Below are 16,706 nucleotides of genomic sequence, written 5' to 3'. Positions count from 1 at the left end.
AGATCACACTGTTGAGGAAAACTAATACTGTGTCTTTCATTTGTTAACAAATAAATCCTAAACTCTAAAAATAGGTTACCCTTTAAATGATTATTAAGAGACATACTTATATGCATCTGACACTATTGCCCTAACTGACCCCGTGTCCTACAAGCCCAAGCACACATTAATTTGACAAGTGGCATAGCTGCCAGTTTGGTGGTGGTCTTTGTTGGCCTCCAAACTACATTGAGTCATTTGAAAGTTTTACTCTTTATTGCATGTGTTGAAAGAGGCATATTTCAGTTGTTGCAAATTGGTCTTATATATGGGTTCAATGTATATGAATTTTTAAAAATTAAGCCCTGAAGTTGTGCCTATCTCTGAAAGTGAAAAATAATACTATTGAGACTTTCAACACAGTCCAAAAAGCAATTAATAATTAATAATGTACTTAAACTATTTTATTTCTCATAGTTTTTCATTTTTTTTCAAGAAGTAAAGATGGGGTCAGGTAGTTCGCTGGTCCCCTGACAACAAACTCAAACATCTGATTGTTCTTTTAATAGTAATAATAATAATTAATTAATTGAAAATTTAGGCAGAGTCCTTATGAAATAACTCCATTTTTCTATCATAGCCATTCATATCTCTATGCAATGCAAAGAACTCAAAGGAAACTTTAATGAAATTCCTTTTTTTTTTACTTTGAAAGAGAGCTATTTTTTGCCTTAAATTGGCATCTCATGCCAATTGTTATCAGAGACTTTGCTTGATAGTAGCTATTTCATTCAACGGCATCAAAACCTTATTTCCCAGCACTAAGACACAGTATGATTTAGTACGACTAGAAAGGAGGAAACTCTTCTCTATTCAATATTTCATTTTGATAATTACAATAGTGCATATGTCTTCTTAATGGTATTTCTAAAATTTTAATGCACACCTCCTCCATGAAACCACCTTAGAGACCAAAACAGATCATGAGCAACATGGGTATCCATGGCATCATTTTTGCTCAGGGCTTCTAAAAGGTAACTGACCCTTGCAAAGACTTTAGGTGGGGAGATCTTAGTAATGTCTTCATTTTTTTCAGTCTCCTCGACAAAGTAGTTCACTTCGTCAAGGAGTAAAGATTCATGACTGCAAACTAATTGGCTGTGAATTCTATCTGTATCATCACTAGGGAAGAGACCAATTAAAACTTGGCAAGCTCAAAAATCATATACCCATTTGACATTCAAAGAACTATATTTAATATGCATTTCTTTTTCATTTTTTAAAGTCGGAAGAGAGATCAAACACACATGCTCAAGAGCAGGCTAATAAATTCCTGTGTAGATTCTTTTCAACACTATTAAAATCACCAAGATCAGAAAGCTAATGAATACCTTAACATGACATATTACAACTGCCATTTGCTCAAGAGGAGCAGATAAATTAAAACAGAAAGGGATGAAAGGTAACTTGGTGAGTTAAAGGATTATACAATCATTTTCCTTCTAATATAAATGTGTTCATTATTTAATATTTCATTTATTTGTTTAAAGAATCTTTAAGCATAAAAATAGGATAAAGTGAAACATTGATGTTAAAGGAAAACCAGCAGGTAAAACTCATGTGTTTTGTAATAATTAGATCAGACTTTGGAAGATGAAGCCAGACTGGATTCGTGCTCCTTTTGTCTCCAAGGCAAATAATTCCAAGAAAGAGTCAGGCAAAATATGTTCAATGAACATATGGCTGATTGTTTCAATTGATCTTTGTTTTATAAGCATATGTCTAGTTCTATTGAGGAAGTAGTCAGGTACATTCTTTGCAGAATGTCAGGAAGCAGTAATTCCTTTTTCTCCAAATCAGTAAGTTTGTCAAGAATGCTAGTCTTAGTTTTGATATAGCACTTTGGGTACAAATAATGGCATAGGCATTTCTAAGGTAGTAACATTTTACTTCTTCCCTATTTTGGCATCCTATAATCTCCACCATAGAATGCTTTCTAATTTTCTTACAGCATTCCAGGTTCAAACCCAAGCATCACCATTTTTTACTTCAGTCAAGGTACTTAAATACTGTGAACCAAAGTTTCCTCAACCATAAAGGGGAGATAATAATAGTGTCTATGCAGAATGTGGTCGTGAGGTTTAAATGAGATAATATATGCAAATCACTTAGAACATGTCAAAAGCACTCAAGAAACATTAGCCATTGTTGATATTATTAATATATTATAATTTTTTAATTCACACAAGACTAAGCTCAACGTCTTAAATCCAAAATTCTTACTGAGTACCTTGCCCCTCTTCTTGGCACTGTGGGGTACACAGAGGGGAAGCTTCTGTTCTAAGAATCACCAAGATGCTCTCCTGTATTCGTTACTTTGGTTGGAGTCCACACATGCTACAGATGAAGACAATATTGTGAGCTTTAAAATAAGGAAATGCTCTTTCAACAACACTACCAAATAATTGGTTAATGAAACTACTTATAGCAAGTCGTGATGTGCTGCTGCCCTTACCCTAATGTTTTGTTTTGTTTTGTTTTGTTTTGTTTTGTTTTGTTTGAGACGGAGTCTCGCTCTGTCACCCAGGCTGGAGTGCAGTGGCATGATCTTGGGTCACTGCAACCTCCACCTCCCAGGTTCAAGCAATTCTCGTGCCTCAGCCTCCTGAGTAGCTGGAATTACAGGCGCACACCAGCACACCCAGCTAATTTTTGTATTTTTAGTAGAGATAGGGTTTCACTATGTTGGCCAGGCCGATCTCAAACTCCGTGCCTCAAGTGATCTGCTCACCTCAGCCTCTCAAAGTGCTGGGATTACAGGTTTGAACTACTACGACTGGCCCCTTACCCTGATCTTTAAAGCTACTATTGTTCATCCAGTCCTTATTGACTCAGGACACTAGACCAGCCCTTACATTTTCTCCCAAAGAGGAAATTTAGCCTGAGGCTACTTTTGGTAGGTCTCCTTTTCAGAGCCCAAGGAAAGAGGGTGGCAAAGAAAGTCTCAGAGGAGGAAGCGGTCGACCAAGGACTCCTTATACTTGTTTAGACTAAGCCCTTTCCAGTAAGAAAACAGGGGACGCTAGGGATGAAGCACAACAGTTTCAGAACTCTAGGCTTGGCTGCTCCTTCTCTGTTCTCCCTAAAGTCCTTTCTTTATATCTAGATTTTATTCCAAATATTTAATAACTGCATGGATTCCTGAGCACAAGAGCAGACTCTTAGGGGCCTAGTGCTATATCAGATATAACCCTTTAGCCACGGGGTCACAGAGTATCCAGAAATCCCAGGCAGCCAGCCAGGGCCTGGGGGTGAGGGGCACTCAGTAGTTTAGCAACAGATACAGAACTGTTTCCACATTGAATACCTGGCATGGATGAACCAGTGTGCCTGGCTAAACAACAGCCCCCACATGCCACAATTTTATATAGCTCTACCTACTGATTGTGTTGAAATTTATCTGTTTACTCTTCTTCTTGCCTAACAAGCTCGTGATGAAATAAGGAGCAAAAAGTTTTTTGTTCATGTTTTATCTCTAACGCCAGCAGGTTATAAGTCACTTAGTAGATTCTCTAAGTATATCTAACTAAATGACAGAAAGAGGCCCTGCTGGATGTGACACGGAGGCAGCACCTCAGGAGATGGAACGCTCTAAAAAAAAGATGCTTCTCGTCCCTGAAGATGCAATCCTACTGAGAGATCTTGGTGTGGGATGACAGACTCCATCAGTCTGAACCCTGAGGGCGGGGTTCCAAACCACTAGGACCAAGAACCAAGGCCACTGGGAGTGGGAGACACTTGAGTTGCAGGACGATAAGGGAGGTGTTAATAAGAATAACATTAAAATTTTCAAGTAAACTAGATGAAAGAAAGGAAAACAAATCCCAGGAATACTCTAAAATGATATAGCTCAGTGTTTCCTTTAATAACACTTTTGTTAGGGTCAAGCCAAATATATGATTGTTGTCTTCCATTTCTGATGAGGCGTTTGCCTTTCTTTCAACAGATAAACCTTCCCCCCATCTCCCTGAAGATGCAAGAAAATTAATACACCCATGGAACTGGTGCTGAGTTATTCCACTAGCATAATAGCTGCACTCTATGAAATTAATCCCTCTTTGCTCATTTTATTTTATGCCTAGAAAATGTTACTGTCACATGGAGAGCCAGAAATATATTCAGAGATGCTTTATCAGATTATCTCTTTTGGAGAGTACTGGGATGAAAACATCAATGGATACAAGATTTGTTGGCATGGCAGAAGGAGCAAAGCTGAATTTTTCTCTAAAACCTGTGATTTGTTTCACCTTTAACAAGGGGATAATTGCTCCTCTAATTATAATTGAGCTATTTTCCATAGGAGTTTAATTGGAGGAACAGGGCACAATGTTCAACTTATTGACCCAGTTGTGCTTAGAAACTGTCATGTTATTTATCAACATTTGCATCTCTAATTAGCAAGAGGGAAAATATGGGGTGAAGTGCAAAAGAATAGACTACTTTGCTGAGTGTAGTCGTAATAAACAGGGAACAGATTTTTTTAAGCTGATATTGACAGGGCAGAAAGCTGGTGGCAGCTGGAGGCGCCGCCAAATGTGCAGCATCAGGTGGCTCTCCATCTAATTGATTATTAATATGGCTGCTGAACACTTTCTTTCATGAGTCCTTCACGTTTCCCTGCCATTCTCCCATAATAGGAACTTCATATTGATGAATTTCCATGCAGGTATGTTGTCTCTGGAGAGGTGCTTTACACTCTTTCCAGGCAAAAGAGTTTAGAGAGGAAAGAAGAATTTGAATACCAGTTTGGAGGGAGATGTTGCTTTCAGTGCCAGTAATTATCCATTGGAATTTTCTCCTACCGTGTGTGTAGCTACAAGACAGAGTTTTGATTAGGATATGATTCTCAGCCTTGAACACAGGTTTTCAAAAGTATCAGGTTCCCATACCAGCAGTCACCTTTCAAGCTTTGCTTTGGTCCAATCAACATTCGCCAAAGTCACCTCCTTATTATGACCATCCCATACTTTTTGGGGTGAAAAATCATGGGAAAAATCCCATATTTTTCTTCCAATATCTGCCTCTAATAGTTATACACAGAGATCACCACAAGCCCAGAAACCATGTAAGTCAAATTAAAATTGCAATAAGTTTAAGCAATGTAAAGATCCATTTTAAAGCAAAAGAAATAATAGATTTTATCTGACTTATTCTACATCTGTGGCTTGATTTCTGCATGTACTTAGTGATTGCTTTGAGCCTATAGTATGAAATGTAGATTTCCAAAAATCATCAATTCACTTATACAAGAAATATTTACTGTAGATGCTTGGTGTGCTAGACATTTTTCTGGTTGCAGGAAATACAAGTCAGTCAAGTCCCTCGAGGAGAAAAACAATAAGCAAGAATGTAAGAAAAATGAGTGAGATATTTTCAGATAAACAAGTTAAAGGAAATAAGGTCATATGAGAGAGGGTGATGGTTGTTGGGGATTGAGGATGACTTTAGAGTTCAAGGAAAGTCTATCCTGAAGAGACAGTAATGGAGCTGAGATCTGAAGGTAAGGAAGGAGCTATCTTGAAAAGATCTGGGTGAGAAAGCTCCAGGTGATGGGAGCAACAAGGACAAGTACCCTCAGGAGGAGGTGATTGGTTACAGGGTTAAAAAGGAGGCCAGTGTGTCTGAGACCCAGTGAGCAAGGAGGAAGGCAGGAAGACCTTCAGTCAGGAAAGGGGGAACGAGGGCGCGGACTTGCAGAGACGGTAAGTGATTTCGAGTTTTGTTTAAATGCCTGAAAAGCCAATGGACATATGAAGGAATTGTCGAGACCTGTCATATACCTTTAAAAGATCATTCTGGCTGCTGCGTGGAAATGGATTTTAGAAGTGCAAGAATGGATTTACGGACACCTTTATGGATTTATTTAATGATGAAAATCTAGAAAAGATTTAGTCTTTGAGGAGAAACTGAAATGTTCCATGTGGAAATTCAGCAGACCCACTAGAATGAGCTTTTTTCAGATGCCCTAAAATCAATGGTTAATAAGCCTCAGCTGTTTTCGAGCACAGTCTCTATCTCAGTAGAGATAAGGCAGCAGGCAAAGACCTAACCTGTGCCCATAATCACGGAGCAGGAGGGTTTTTAAAAATGTGTGTTGGCCTTCATTTGTTCAAAAAAGGTTTTTCTTCAATAAGTTCCCTTGCTTTGGGATTTCTTCCAATGATTCTTTATATGCCTACACACACTAACATAAACTCATTATGGAGTCAGAGAGAGCAAAAACGCATATTTTTCTAAAGATGGTCAGACTTAGCTAAAGACCTGAACACTTTTAACTGGTAAGAAGAAAGGCTGAGAGTTACCTATACTGAAAGGCAAGTTTATAGTAAAAACTGGTTAGGAACTAGCTACAAATTAGTCAGTTTGTTGCCCTTTTGCCCTGGAAAAGTTAGCCTTTTAGGGACACTTCAATGCCATTTTGTTCCCTTGGATGGTGCTATTACATATAGTCATTTTACTTTGGGTTTGGTTATTTTATTTCATTTGGTTTTTGTTGGTAGTAGTTCATTTGTCAACATGCTTTTATCTCCTCATCGTTGAACTTAGGTTTTAGAAGTTTTCAGATTTCAAGACAAGTTCACCTCTAAAATACGGCCTATGTATGTTCAACCCTCAAAAGCAATAAGCTAGACATATGTGCAATTAAGAGAGTGTTTCCCCAGCAGGAAAACAAATTCCCTTTCTTGGCAAATGCCTTTCCTTTGCAGAAGTAACAACAACTGAGCAAAATGCCACTAGTTTCCACTTGCTTTTTTTAATCCTTTGGCTATCTTTTTTTACCATTGTCTAAAGATATAATTTCAGCTTGCTTAAAGACAAACATTTTTTTTAAAGCACAAAAATACCCAGGCTTCCACAAACCTACTGAAAGGTGCAAAGTGTATTTCACAGTGGTCAACACAGAAGTGAATGGATACTTGTTTTATTCCAAAACTGAGAAGCAAAAATCTACATAGTAGCCTCTGGTTTTTAGCAAGAGAGAACGTCCAGCATAATTATCCACAGTAGAGAACTGTTTTGATTGTTTAAAGCACCTACAAGGGAGGGTGAGATACCTTTCACCAGTGGGAGAAATAAGAAAATAATACTAGGATTTCAAACTCTGGAGCAATTAGAGCCAAACCTACCTGTGAAAGTCTACAAAAGACTATTAGCTGTCAATATCTTTTAGAATTGTCAAGGCCTTGGCCAGGCATGGGGGCTCACGACTGTAATTCCAGCACTTTTGGAAGCTGAGGCAGGTGGATCACCTGAGATCAAAAGTTTGAGACCAGCCTGACCAACGTGGTGAAATCTCATCTCTAATAAAAAAGAAATACAAAATTAGCTAGGCATGGTGGCACATGCCTGTAATCCCAGCTACTCGGGAGGCTGAGGCAGGAGAATCGTTTGAACCCAGGAGGCGGAGGCTGCAGTGAGCTGAGATCGCACCATTGCACTCCAGCCTGGGCAACAAAAGTGAAACTCGGTCTCATTTAAAAAAAAAAATTGTCAAGGCCTTGCAATTCTAACTGTGGTATATAGATTATCTACATCATCATGACCTGGGAGCTTAGAATCTCAGACCCAGAACACTTAATCAAAATCTTAGCAAGATCATCAAACCAGTCTTCACTAGGCACAGTGGCTCATAACTGTAATTCCAGCAGTTTGGGAGGCCAAGGCAGGAGGATCACTTGAGTCTAGGAGTTCAAGACCAGCCTGGGCAATGTAAGAGAACCCCATCTCTACAAAAAATAAAAAAAATGAAAGTTAGCCAGACATGGCGGTGTGTGCTACTCCCGGGACTGAGGTGGGAGGATCACTCGAGCCTGGGAGGTCGAAGCCACGGCTACAGTGAGCCTTCATCACACCACTGCGCTCCAGCCTGGGCAACAGAGCAAGACCCTGTCTCAGAAAACAAAACAAAACAAAACCACTCTGCAGTACTGGTTCTCAGCAGTGGAGACACAGTGGAATCACCTGAGAATTGTTAGAAACTACCAATGCTTATATCCCACCTAGAGATTCTGATTTAATAGATATGATACACAGCCAGGTTATCAAGATTTTTTTAAAGCTCTCCATGTGATTCTAAAATGCAGTTTGAGAAGCTCCGGTGTAAAGGACAAAGTTAAAACAAACAAATACACAAAAACGTCAGATTTGTCACTTCCAAACCAGTCAGTAAAACTTGGCAGATTCCCAGCTTCTAGCTAATGCTCCTTGAAGAAGCTTGGCTTGGCTGAGTGTACATTTGATAATAGCCACCTAATTGCTTTTCTCATTTGTTTGATTAATGTACCTATAGACAATGATTCTAGGCTAAATCTCCATTCTTTTAGGTGTGCACACAGTTCTCCACTCTGTTATGTCATTTTCAACCTGTGCTCTGACTTGATGGGCCTCAGTTTGAGTTTAACAGAGTAATCTTTCTGATAGATTTGGAGTTTTCTAGCTAACGGTTGCTGGACTCACTTTTCATGTTGGGTGGCATGTGGCAGTTTCCCTCTGTTAATTAGAACAAATGTGCCAATTATGTTAATGTTTCTCCCGATACCAATCAGTGAATAATTAGACACAACACATCTGTCTTTCACAGGAGAGTATAAGAAGAAAAAAAACTGCAAGATGCTTTGCTCTCTATTATTGACATATATGATTAGACAATTCCTTAACCAATCATAAGGTTAACAAGTTTGTATATCAGAAGGGCAAAGGATGCCAAAAGTGATTTTTGGAGCTGAGAACCTCTCATTGTTAGCATGGTGCTGACCAAAGTCCACCTATCTCTCAAGTATCTCTGCAAAGATTTTCATTGGTCTTTCCTTCCTTTTTAACAACAACAAAAAATTACACTGCCCTTTTGGTAAAATGCAGGGATGTGGTTTATTTATCCTGAAATAAAGAAATAAACAAGTTCTTAAGTATTTGAAACCCTCAAAAAGTCAACATTATGTAAAAGGTTATGCTAAAAGAAATCACAAAATTCAGCCTATAGGATCATATGGAAGGTGTTATAAACATGTCAATCAGAATCAGATTATAATTTGTTATAGTTTCTACTTATATGTTTCCATAAAATCTGAACTTTAGAGCATTCTGATTGAGGAGAAAAAAATGATTTTGTTTGTATTGTTATTTACTGGCATTTGCATTCCATACTTGGCAAGACTTTAGAAAGAGATGGAGTTATAGTCTAGTTATTTCATAATATAAGCAGTGCCTTCTTGTGTTGATTCCAAAAGTATGAGGAAGATACTTACAAAATCAACACATTAGTCTTCTTGAAGGTAGTCAAAGTGTATCCTAAAATAAAGCTTTTTGTTTCGTGTGGAGTTAAAAGTCTATACTTTCTGCTGAACATGGCTCACATTCCTAAATGCTTGATGATATTCAGCTATGTATTTGTATCATCCAAAGGTGCAACATCATTCTTTGTTACCATAATGTCTATATTATTGTGATTACAAATATATTGCCCCTCTTGTTAGAAACAGAAAATAAGACCTGAATGTCAGATTATAAATTTTTTTCTTACTATGACACTAATTTGCTTATTTTAAAAAGGAACAACTCAGAGAATACATTAAATATATTGGAAAATAGTTATGATTACTACTTCTAGTGTCAGACATTCCAGGAAAGTCCCAAATGTATGAATCACCCTGGGACACATTCCTCCTGCCCAGGCCATTATGAAGAATGCAGCACTGAGGGAGAGGCCATAGTTGTCCTTTTTAAAAATTATGTTACTTTGCCCCAGATAGTTGTCTTCTGTTTTTTAATAGTAAAACATGAGCATAGTTATAATTTTAAAACTTTTGATAGCAAACCATGAGAAAAATTATTGGAAATAAATATTGTTTGGAAAATAATTGTCTTATCTAAATGGGGTCCCATTATATACACTCTAAATACAAGAACATGGGAATCTGTCTTTGGTAACATCATTTTTATGATGTTTAATAATAGAGAGGGGAGTGAATGAAGGTGAGAAAATGACTATGGAAAGTCAAGACTAAACTGGATTATAACTTATCCCATATTTAATGACCAGCTATAAATGGATAATCCACTGGAAAAGTTAATCCATATTTCTCTGTCTTTGCTGATACTATAAATAAATAAAAATTTAAACTGAAGAATAAAGTATTTAGGAAAGAGGTAACAGAGCATTTTTGAAATATGAGGGTTGTTGAATGCTGGAGTTGCTACTCAAAAGAAATTATGGAAGCCTGAGCCATTGAAAAATGATCTCCATGTTTTGCTGCAAAACTTCTCTTTCCCTGACAGTACTTAGGCAGCCAATGGTTCTGACTATTATAAAATAGCAGTAACAGCGAAACTATAAAACCATGAGTCTAGGAGAAATAAAAAGTTGCTTCTTAAATCATACTGCACACAAGTAGGGATGGCAGTTTTATACACCTTTTCTGGGAACATACCATATAGTGTCAATATGCTCTAGTCCTAAAAATTGTAATCACATTAGGAATCATTCATATTTGTTAATAAAATCATGTTAGTATTTTGAGAACACTGTGCCAGACTGAAGGCATCAGTAGAATTGAATGACCTCACTGTTGGAGGGATTTCCAAACACTTTCTCCTCCTACTGCAAGCGCTGGAACTGGTCCCCATGTAGAAAGGCTAGAGATATGACATCTCTTTTGTACATACACTAGCAGGGATTGAAGCTGTAAATAAGATGACACTTTCCTCACTGGGAGTGTTTTATGAACGAAGACTCATAAACCACTACCTATAGTCCTGTGCAGCAGTAAATTGAAAGTCAGATTTCTCTCAGGTGTTTTTTGTTGTTGTTTTGTTTTGAGATATTACTAATTTGGTATTATGAATTTGAAGATATGTACTTCTTAATAGAGACACTAAGGGGCACTGAATCATCATTGTTTAAAATACATTTAGGTAGGTATAGCTTTGTGTAGGCTCAAGTTAGTTCTAGGGAAGAGGCAATTAAATTACACTTATTGCCTATCTCCTAATTCCAGGTGCATTCTTTTCATATCTCATTTAAATCCCCCTACAACCCTTGGAGGGATGCACCCTGCACTTGTCCAGGTGAAGATTATGATTCTGGGAGCTTATTGCCTGCGCAAGGCTACAAGCTCAATTAGTGGGAGGGCTGGGATTCAAAGCCACCTCTGCTGACTCCAAAGCACTTTTGTTTTCCTTATGACAAAAAAAAATAAAGAAAAAAAAAGTTTTATTGACTGTATGCTTTTAAAATTTAATTCATTAAAATGACACAAATTGTCTGTGTGGTCTCATTTGATGAATTTTCATAAACTAATCAGATAAACCCCAAGCAAAAATGTATTTGGGGAAAAGTCATTCATTTAAAAAGTGTCACATGCATCTCATCAATTTTCTAAAAGTAAGCACATTTCATTGTGTTGTGTGTGATTATTTACACACACTTCTTAATGAAAATTTTTAGAAATTCTTGAATGGAAAAGAGAAATTCAACTTCAGCGTCCATTAATGACTCCATTATTGAAGAAGTATAAGACCGGAGGACCAAGTTTATAGAGAGAAGGCCACTGTGAGGAGATATTGTGACCGATTCACACCTATTGTAGTGTGAATCGATTACATCATATTCAGCACTTACTATGTTTTTCTTGTATTCGTTGAGCATCCAGATGGAATTATCTAAAAAGTAATCGGAAGTATGAATAGAGCTTAAGAAAAATTGGGACTGAAGCTAATGATTTGTGAGTTGTCAGCCTTGAGAATGAATAAAGTCACTCAGCCAGTGTGTATCTCATTCTCAAACCTGGCTGCACATTGAGGTCACCTGAGGAGTTTTTACAAACACTGATTCTTGGGCCCTTTGTCTGCCCAATTAAATAAGAACCTTTGACGGTGGGGCCCAGGCATCAGGATGGCTTAAACGCTCCCCAGGTGATTCTGATGCAGGACAAAGAACCATGATATAAAGTAGAAGGAGGAGAAAATGAGAGAGAGGGAGATCCTTGAGAAGGACTGTATGAAAATGCTGGATGTTTTCAAAGGACCAGTGAAAGAGGTTTGCAAAAGAACGGATAATCAAGTGGCAGGAAAGACAGCAGAGGGAGGCTTTTCAGAGGGACAGTGGAGCTGTTCACCATAGAGAAGAGAAGATGGCTTTGGATTTAGCAACGAGAAAGGCCACTGGTCACCTTTGAAAGTGAAGTTTGAATAGAATGGGGAGCAGGAATCCAGACATGGCTAAATGGGAGAGTGAATGAGCAGGTGCATAAAGAGGGATGGGGAATATTTCACTCTTTCGAGGAGTTTAGCCACTAAGGGAAAGAGAAGTCTGAAGCATAGCTGGAGAGGGTGGGTACGTCAGCCTTAATTTTGTTGTTGGTTGGTTTTTATGATAGAAGAGATGTGGGCATGTTTCTGGATTACTTGAGACTCAAAGAAAGAGCAATGGGGGAGTTGATGTATTTTGGACTATTTAGTTTGTTGAAAGAGACATATGCCATCTGCTCAGATGAAGGAAAATCACAAAAATATTGAGTACTTTGTTGATGACCCAGAGTCTCAACAGGCCTACGAGGAGAAGATTAGAAAGTTACCAGTGAGTGAATTTCTGAGTGCAAGATTTCAGCTGGGCATGGTCTTTGGAGTGGCATGTAAACCTTCAAGTTCATGTCTTCTGCATAAACTTTCTCCTTTTTCCTAGTTGCTAACACGTTTTAGTTGAAGTAGGATGACCCTATTTTTGTTGGTCTTTCACTGATTGTTGAATAAGGGCTCACAATGTGAAGATTGTTCCTTACAGAATTATATCACACTGTTGCTCAGCATCCTCAGCACAGAGCATGTTGCCTGAGAAAGAAACAAACCACAGTGTTCAGTTACGCTGAACAGAGTGAGTTCTAGCATCTGGATGTGTATAAATAGATGGTGTCTTTAGGACAGAATTTGATGGAAAATGTGTCCATTGGAAATATTTTTAAATATCTTTCATTTTATGCTAGATATCATTCCTCCCTGTTCACTAAACTTATATCTTAATTTGTAAAAGTTATTTAAAGTAATAAGGACATGTTGTAGAATAAATTATTTACTCTGTGAAGAAATCACCATAACACCAGCTTAAAGTTGTATAGAAGTCATCAAAAGTGCTTTCATATATAGTATATGCTTTTCAAACCACACAAGAGCCTTATGAGGGAGTTAGGACAGATACTACTTTTCTTGTTGTAGAAGTAGAAAAGTAAGTTTGAGTGATTTTATGTGACTTGCTCAAGAGCATAGACTTAGTGAATGGCACAGCTGGGTCCTATCTCTAGGCTTTCGTACTTGAGACTTGAGTGTCTTTTGGCAAAATCTCACTGGTCTTCTGTGAAAGTGCAGCATAAATACAACTGCAGAGGCATCCAGGAGAAATATTCGGAGAGTTCCATTCACTGACCTCCAACTCCCACTCCTATTACCTTGTTCTTTAGTCTTTTCAGTTCTCAAACTTCCTCATTCTCCCCTGGTAAAATTTCCTGCTTGGTAACAGAACCACTATCCTCTCATGCCCTAGTGAAGTGTTCTTTAAAATTTTTGCTAGCATATTCCTAAAAGACTTAAAAAATACATATCTCCTTGCATATTTTACATTGGTATCTAAAAAATATTATCAAACAATTCAATAGTGGGAAAAGATACCATGTCTATGTATATTATAAACATTTGACATCTTTAAAAAGAACTGTTAGATGACTTAAAGTTATCCAATGGAATGCAGACACCATAATGATGTCTTATTCAACATTACCAATTAAGAAAATGTAAGAACAAACTCTTCTTTAATAGTAGGAAAACTTACCAGGCACGGTGGCTCACGCCTGTAATCCCAGCACTTTGGGAGGCTGAGGCAGGCGGATCATCTAAGGTCGGGAGTTTAAGACCAGCCTGACCAACATGGAGACACCCCGACTCTACTAAAAATACAAAATTAGCCGGGCGTGATAGCACATGCCTGTAATCCCAGCTACTTGAGAGGCTGAGGCAGGAGAATCGCTTGAACCTGGGAGGCAGAGGTTGTGGTGAGCCGAGATCACGCCATTGTACTCCAGCCTGGGCGACAAGAGTGAAACCATCTTAAAAAAAAAAAAAAAAAAAAAAATTGTAGGAAAACTTATAGTATTCCTTTTTCTATTTTAACTTATATTTCTATACCATTTCCCTCATAGGTTTTTACTCTAATAGAATAAATTTTAAGCATAAAAATTTCTATTGGTCATTGTATTTCTCTGTAATAAAAATTTGCATATAAGCTTTATTTCCTTTGACCATAGGGATCAAATTGTTAATTTTTTGTAAAAACCCAAATGTACTACAAGTTTTGATAAATAATTGGCATAAAGACTGAATGTTTATTGGAAATACAGCTTTTAATAGGAGAAATGGGGTTTTCATCCCTGCTCCCCTGTCCAGGTAGCTCATTTAGCCGAGTTTGAATGTTACTTACTGCTGAAATGAAACAGGATAAAATCAATTACATTTCTATCTGTCATTTATAATAAATTCAAATACTGAGAACCTTCTCATACATAAGTAAATAGGAATATGTGGAGTTACGTTGTAACAATGTCCCTCAACTCTGCACGTCTTCCAAGTTACAGGTCAAAAATTGCATAGCGATCTGTCATCAAAATTTATGTTCAGTGACCCATCATTTGACATATTAGGCCCTCCTTCAGTTTTGATGAAAGCAAAGAATTTAAACCACCTGATTTGCAAAGAGGATTTGTTGCCCAGTTATTATAGTCCCTTATTTTCTCAACTACCACACTAATATTCCCAATTATTCCCTTATCTGGTGCCCTAGAGGTTTTTACAGTCTCATGTAATGTATGATGATAAGATTTTCATGCAAGAGATGTCTTTCTTCTGAAAAGCAGAGGGCAAGTTCTTAGAGAAATTAGTTATAAGAAGGAATGCAGACCGGGCGCAGTGGCTCATGCCTGTATCCAGCATTTTGGGAGACTGAGGCAGGTGGATCACAGAGTCAGGAGATTGAGAACATCCTGGCTAACACAGTGAAAACCTGTCTCTACTAAAAACAGAAAAAATTAGCTGGGCATGGTGGCATGCCCCTGTAGTCCCAGTTACTCAGGAGGCAGAGGTTGCAGTGAACCGAGATGGCACCACTGCACTCCAGCCTGGGCGACAGGGCGAGATTCCGTCTCAAAAAAAAAAAAAAAAAAAAGAGAAAGGAAGGAATGCATATGGAAGTTAAAGATATACTGATTACCTTAAAAATATGTTTGTTTGTATATCCCTTAGAAATTTTTGCATACTGCTGGATACTTGAATCCAGTCCTACCTTGAAACCCTAGCACCTTGAACTCCTCTTTATCTACAGTCTTCCCTTAGTTATTTATATGCCATGTTGTAGAATACTATATATGATTTAGTTTGCTATTTCTCCAGGTCATTTACATGTAAAGAGATCCTTCTAATGATGGAATTTAAAATTGGTCTCTCCTAAAGACATTTCAAGTCATTGTCATAAATTGGGGGGAGTGATTTTGGAGAGGAAGGAGGCTTTCCTGATGCCCCTAAAATCAAAGCACACCCAATTCTAGTTCTAGCTCTGAAAGGAAATCTACATTGGTCCTATGAGTGATGGGGTCATGTTGATAACAGAAAGTGTGTCCAGTGCTTCTTTTCTAAAGATCTCTCTGCTTCCCTGGGGACACCAGCCTGAGGACAGCCTCAACCCAAGTCCTGGAGTAGCTAAAATGTGTATGTCTTGGTGTCCTAGCTTTTTCCAGCCCCCATCTCGTAATCCGCAGCCCACTCTGTCAAGGCTGAAGTCTGTAGCACTGTAGTTGGCTCCTCCTGGTTCTTGGCTCTATGGACAGAAAAGAGTCTAGAACTGAATTCGGATCTCTGCTCCTTTCTGAGCTTGTAAACCTGTGCAAGCTTCTTCTCTGTCAGCATCATTCTTCTCATCTGAAAATTGGGAGCACAACTACCTCCTTCACAGGCTGCTGTGAGGAGGAACCACTGAGTACAAAGTACCTAGCTGGGGACCCGGAATGCACCCTACAAGCTTCTTGTTTTTCTCCATTTTTACTCTTGGGCAACTTCTCACCATTCCTCCCACCTGCTTCTCTGTCCTCACAATTTCAGCACAAGGAAAATGTTCTTCTTTTGAACTCTCTCTGCTCCCTAAAGCCAGGTCAGGATTCTCATGATTTGCATTAGGGAGTACAAGGTGCCCTCTTCCCCTCCAGGTCACATCCCCTACTTTTCCCACCCTAAGGAATGGTAATTATTCTATCACCACAGAATGTGTCCCATAATTTTCACTTCTTCTTTCCCATTGGACCAGCCCATCTGCCCCAGAATCCTTTCTGTGGGGAGAGAGAGAAGCAAAGAAGAGAGTTCAGGGACAACCACTCCGTGGGTGTCATCAAAGCCGTGGATAGAAGGCTGCTGGAGGTGGCAAGGTCACCAAGTCTGCCCAGAAAGCTCAGAAGGCTAAATGAATATCATCCCTAATCCCTGCCACCCCAGTCTAAATCAGTGGTAGAAGTATGGGCCCAGAACTGTTTGTTTCAATTGGCCGTTTAAGTTTAATGGTAAAAGACTGGTTAATGATAACAATGCGTCATAAAACCTTCAGAAGGAAAGGAGAATGTTTTGTGGACCACTTTGGGGTTTTT

The 16,706-nt window shown here is 38.4% G+C and overlaps 1 protein-coding gene across 2 annotated transcripts in view; it reads left to right on the top strand.

Annotated features, from left to right (window-relative positions):
- The window catches only part of UNC5C (unc-5 homolog C (C. elegans)), a 398,784-nt gene that overhangs the window by 282,006 nt on the left and 100,072 nt on the right, over nt 1-16,706 (top strand). The window lies entirely within an intron of this gene.

Source organism: Mandrillus leucophaeus, unplaced genomic scaffold, assembly GCF_000951045.1.
Source record: "Mandrillus leucophaeus isolate KB7577 unplaced genomic scaffold, Mleu.le_1.0 Scaffold447, whole genome shotgun sequence".
NCBI lineage: Eukaryota > Metazoa > Chordata > Mammalia > Primates > Cercopithecidae > Mandrillus > Mandrillus leucophaeus.
This window is presented reverse-complemented; position numbering and strand designations above follow the sequence as displayed.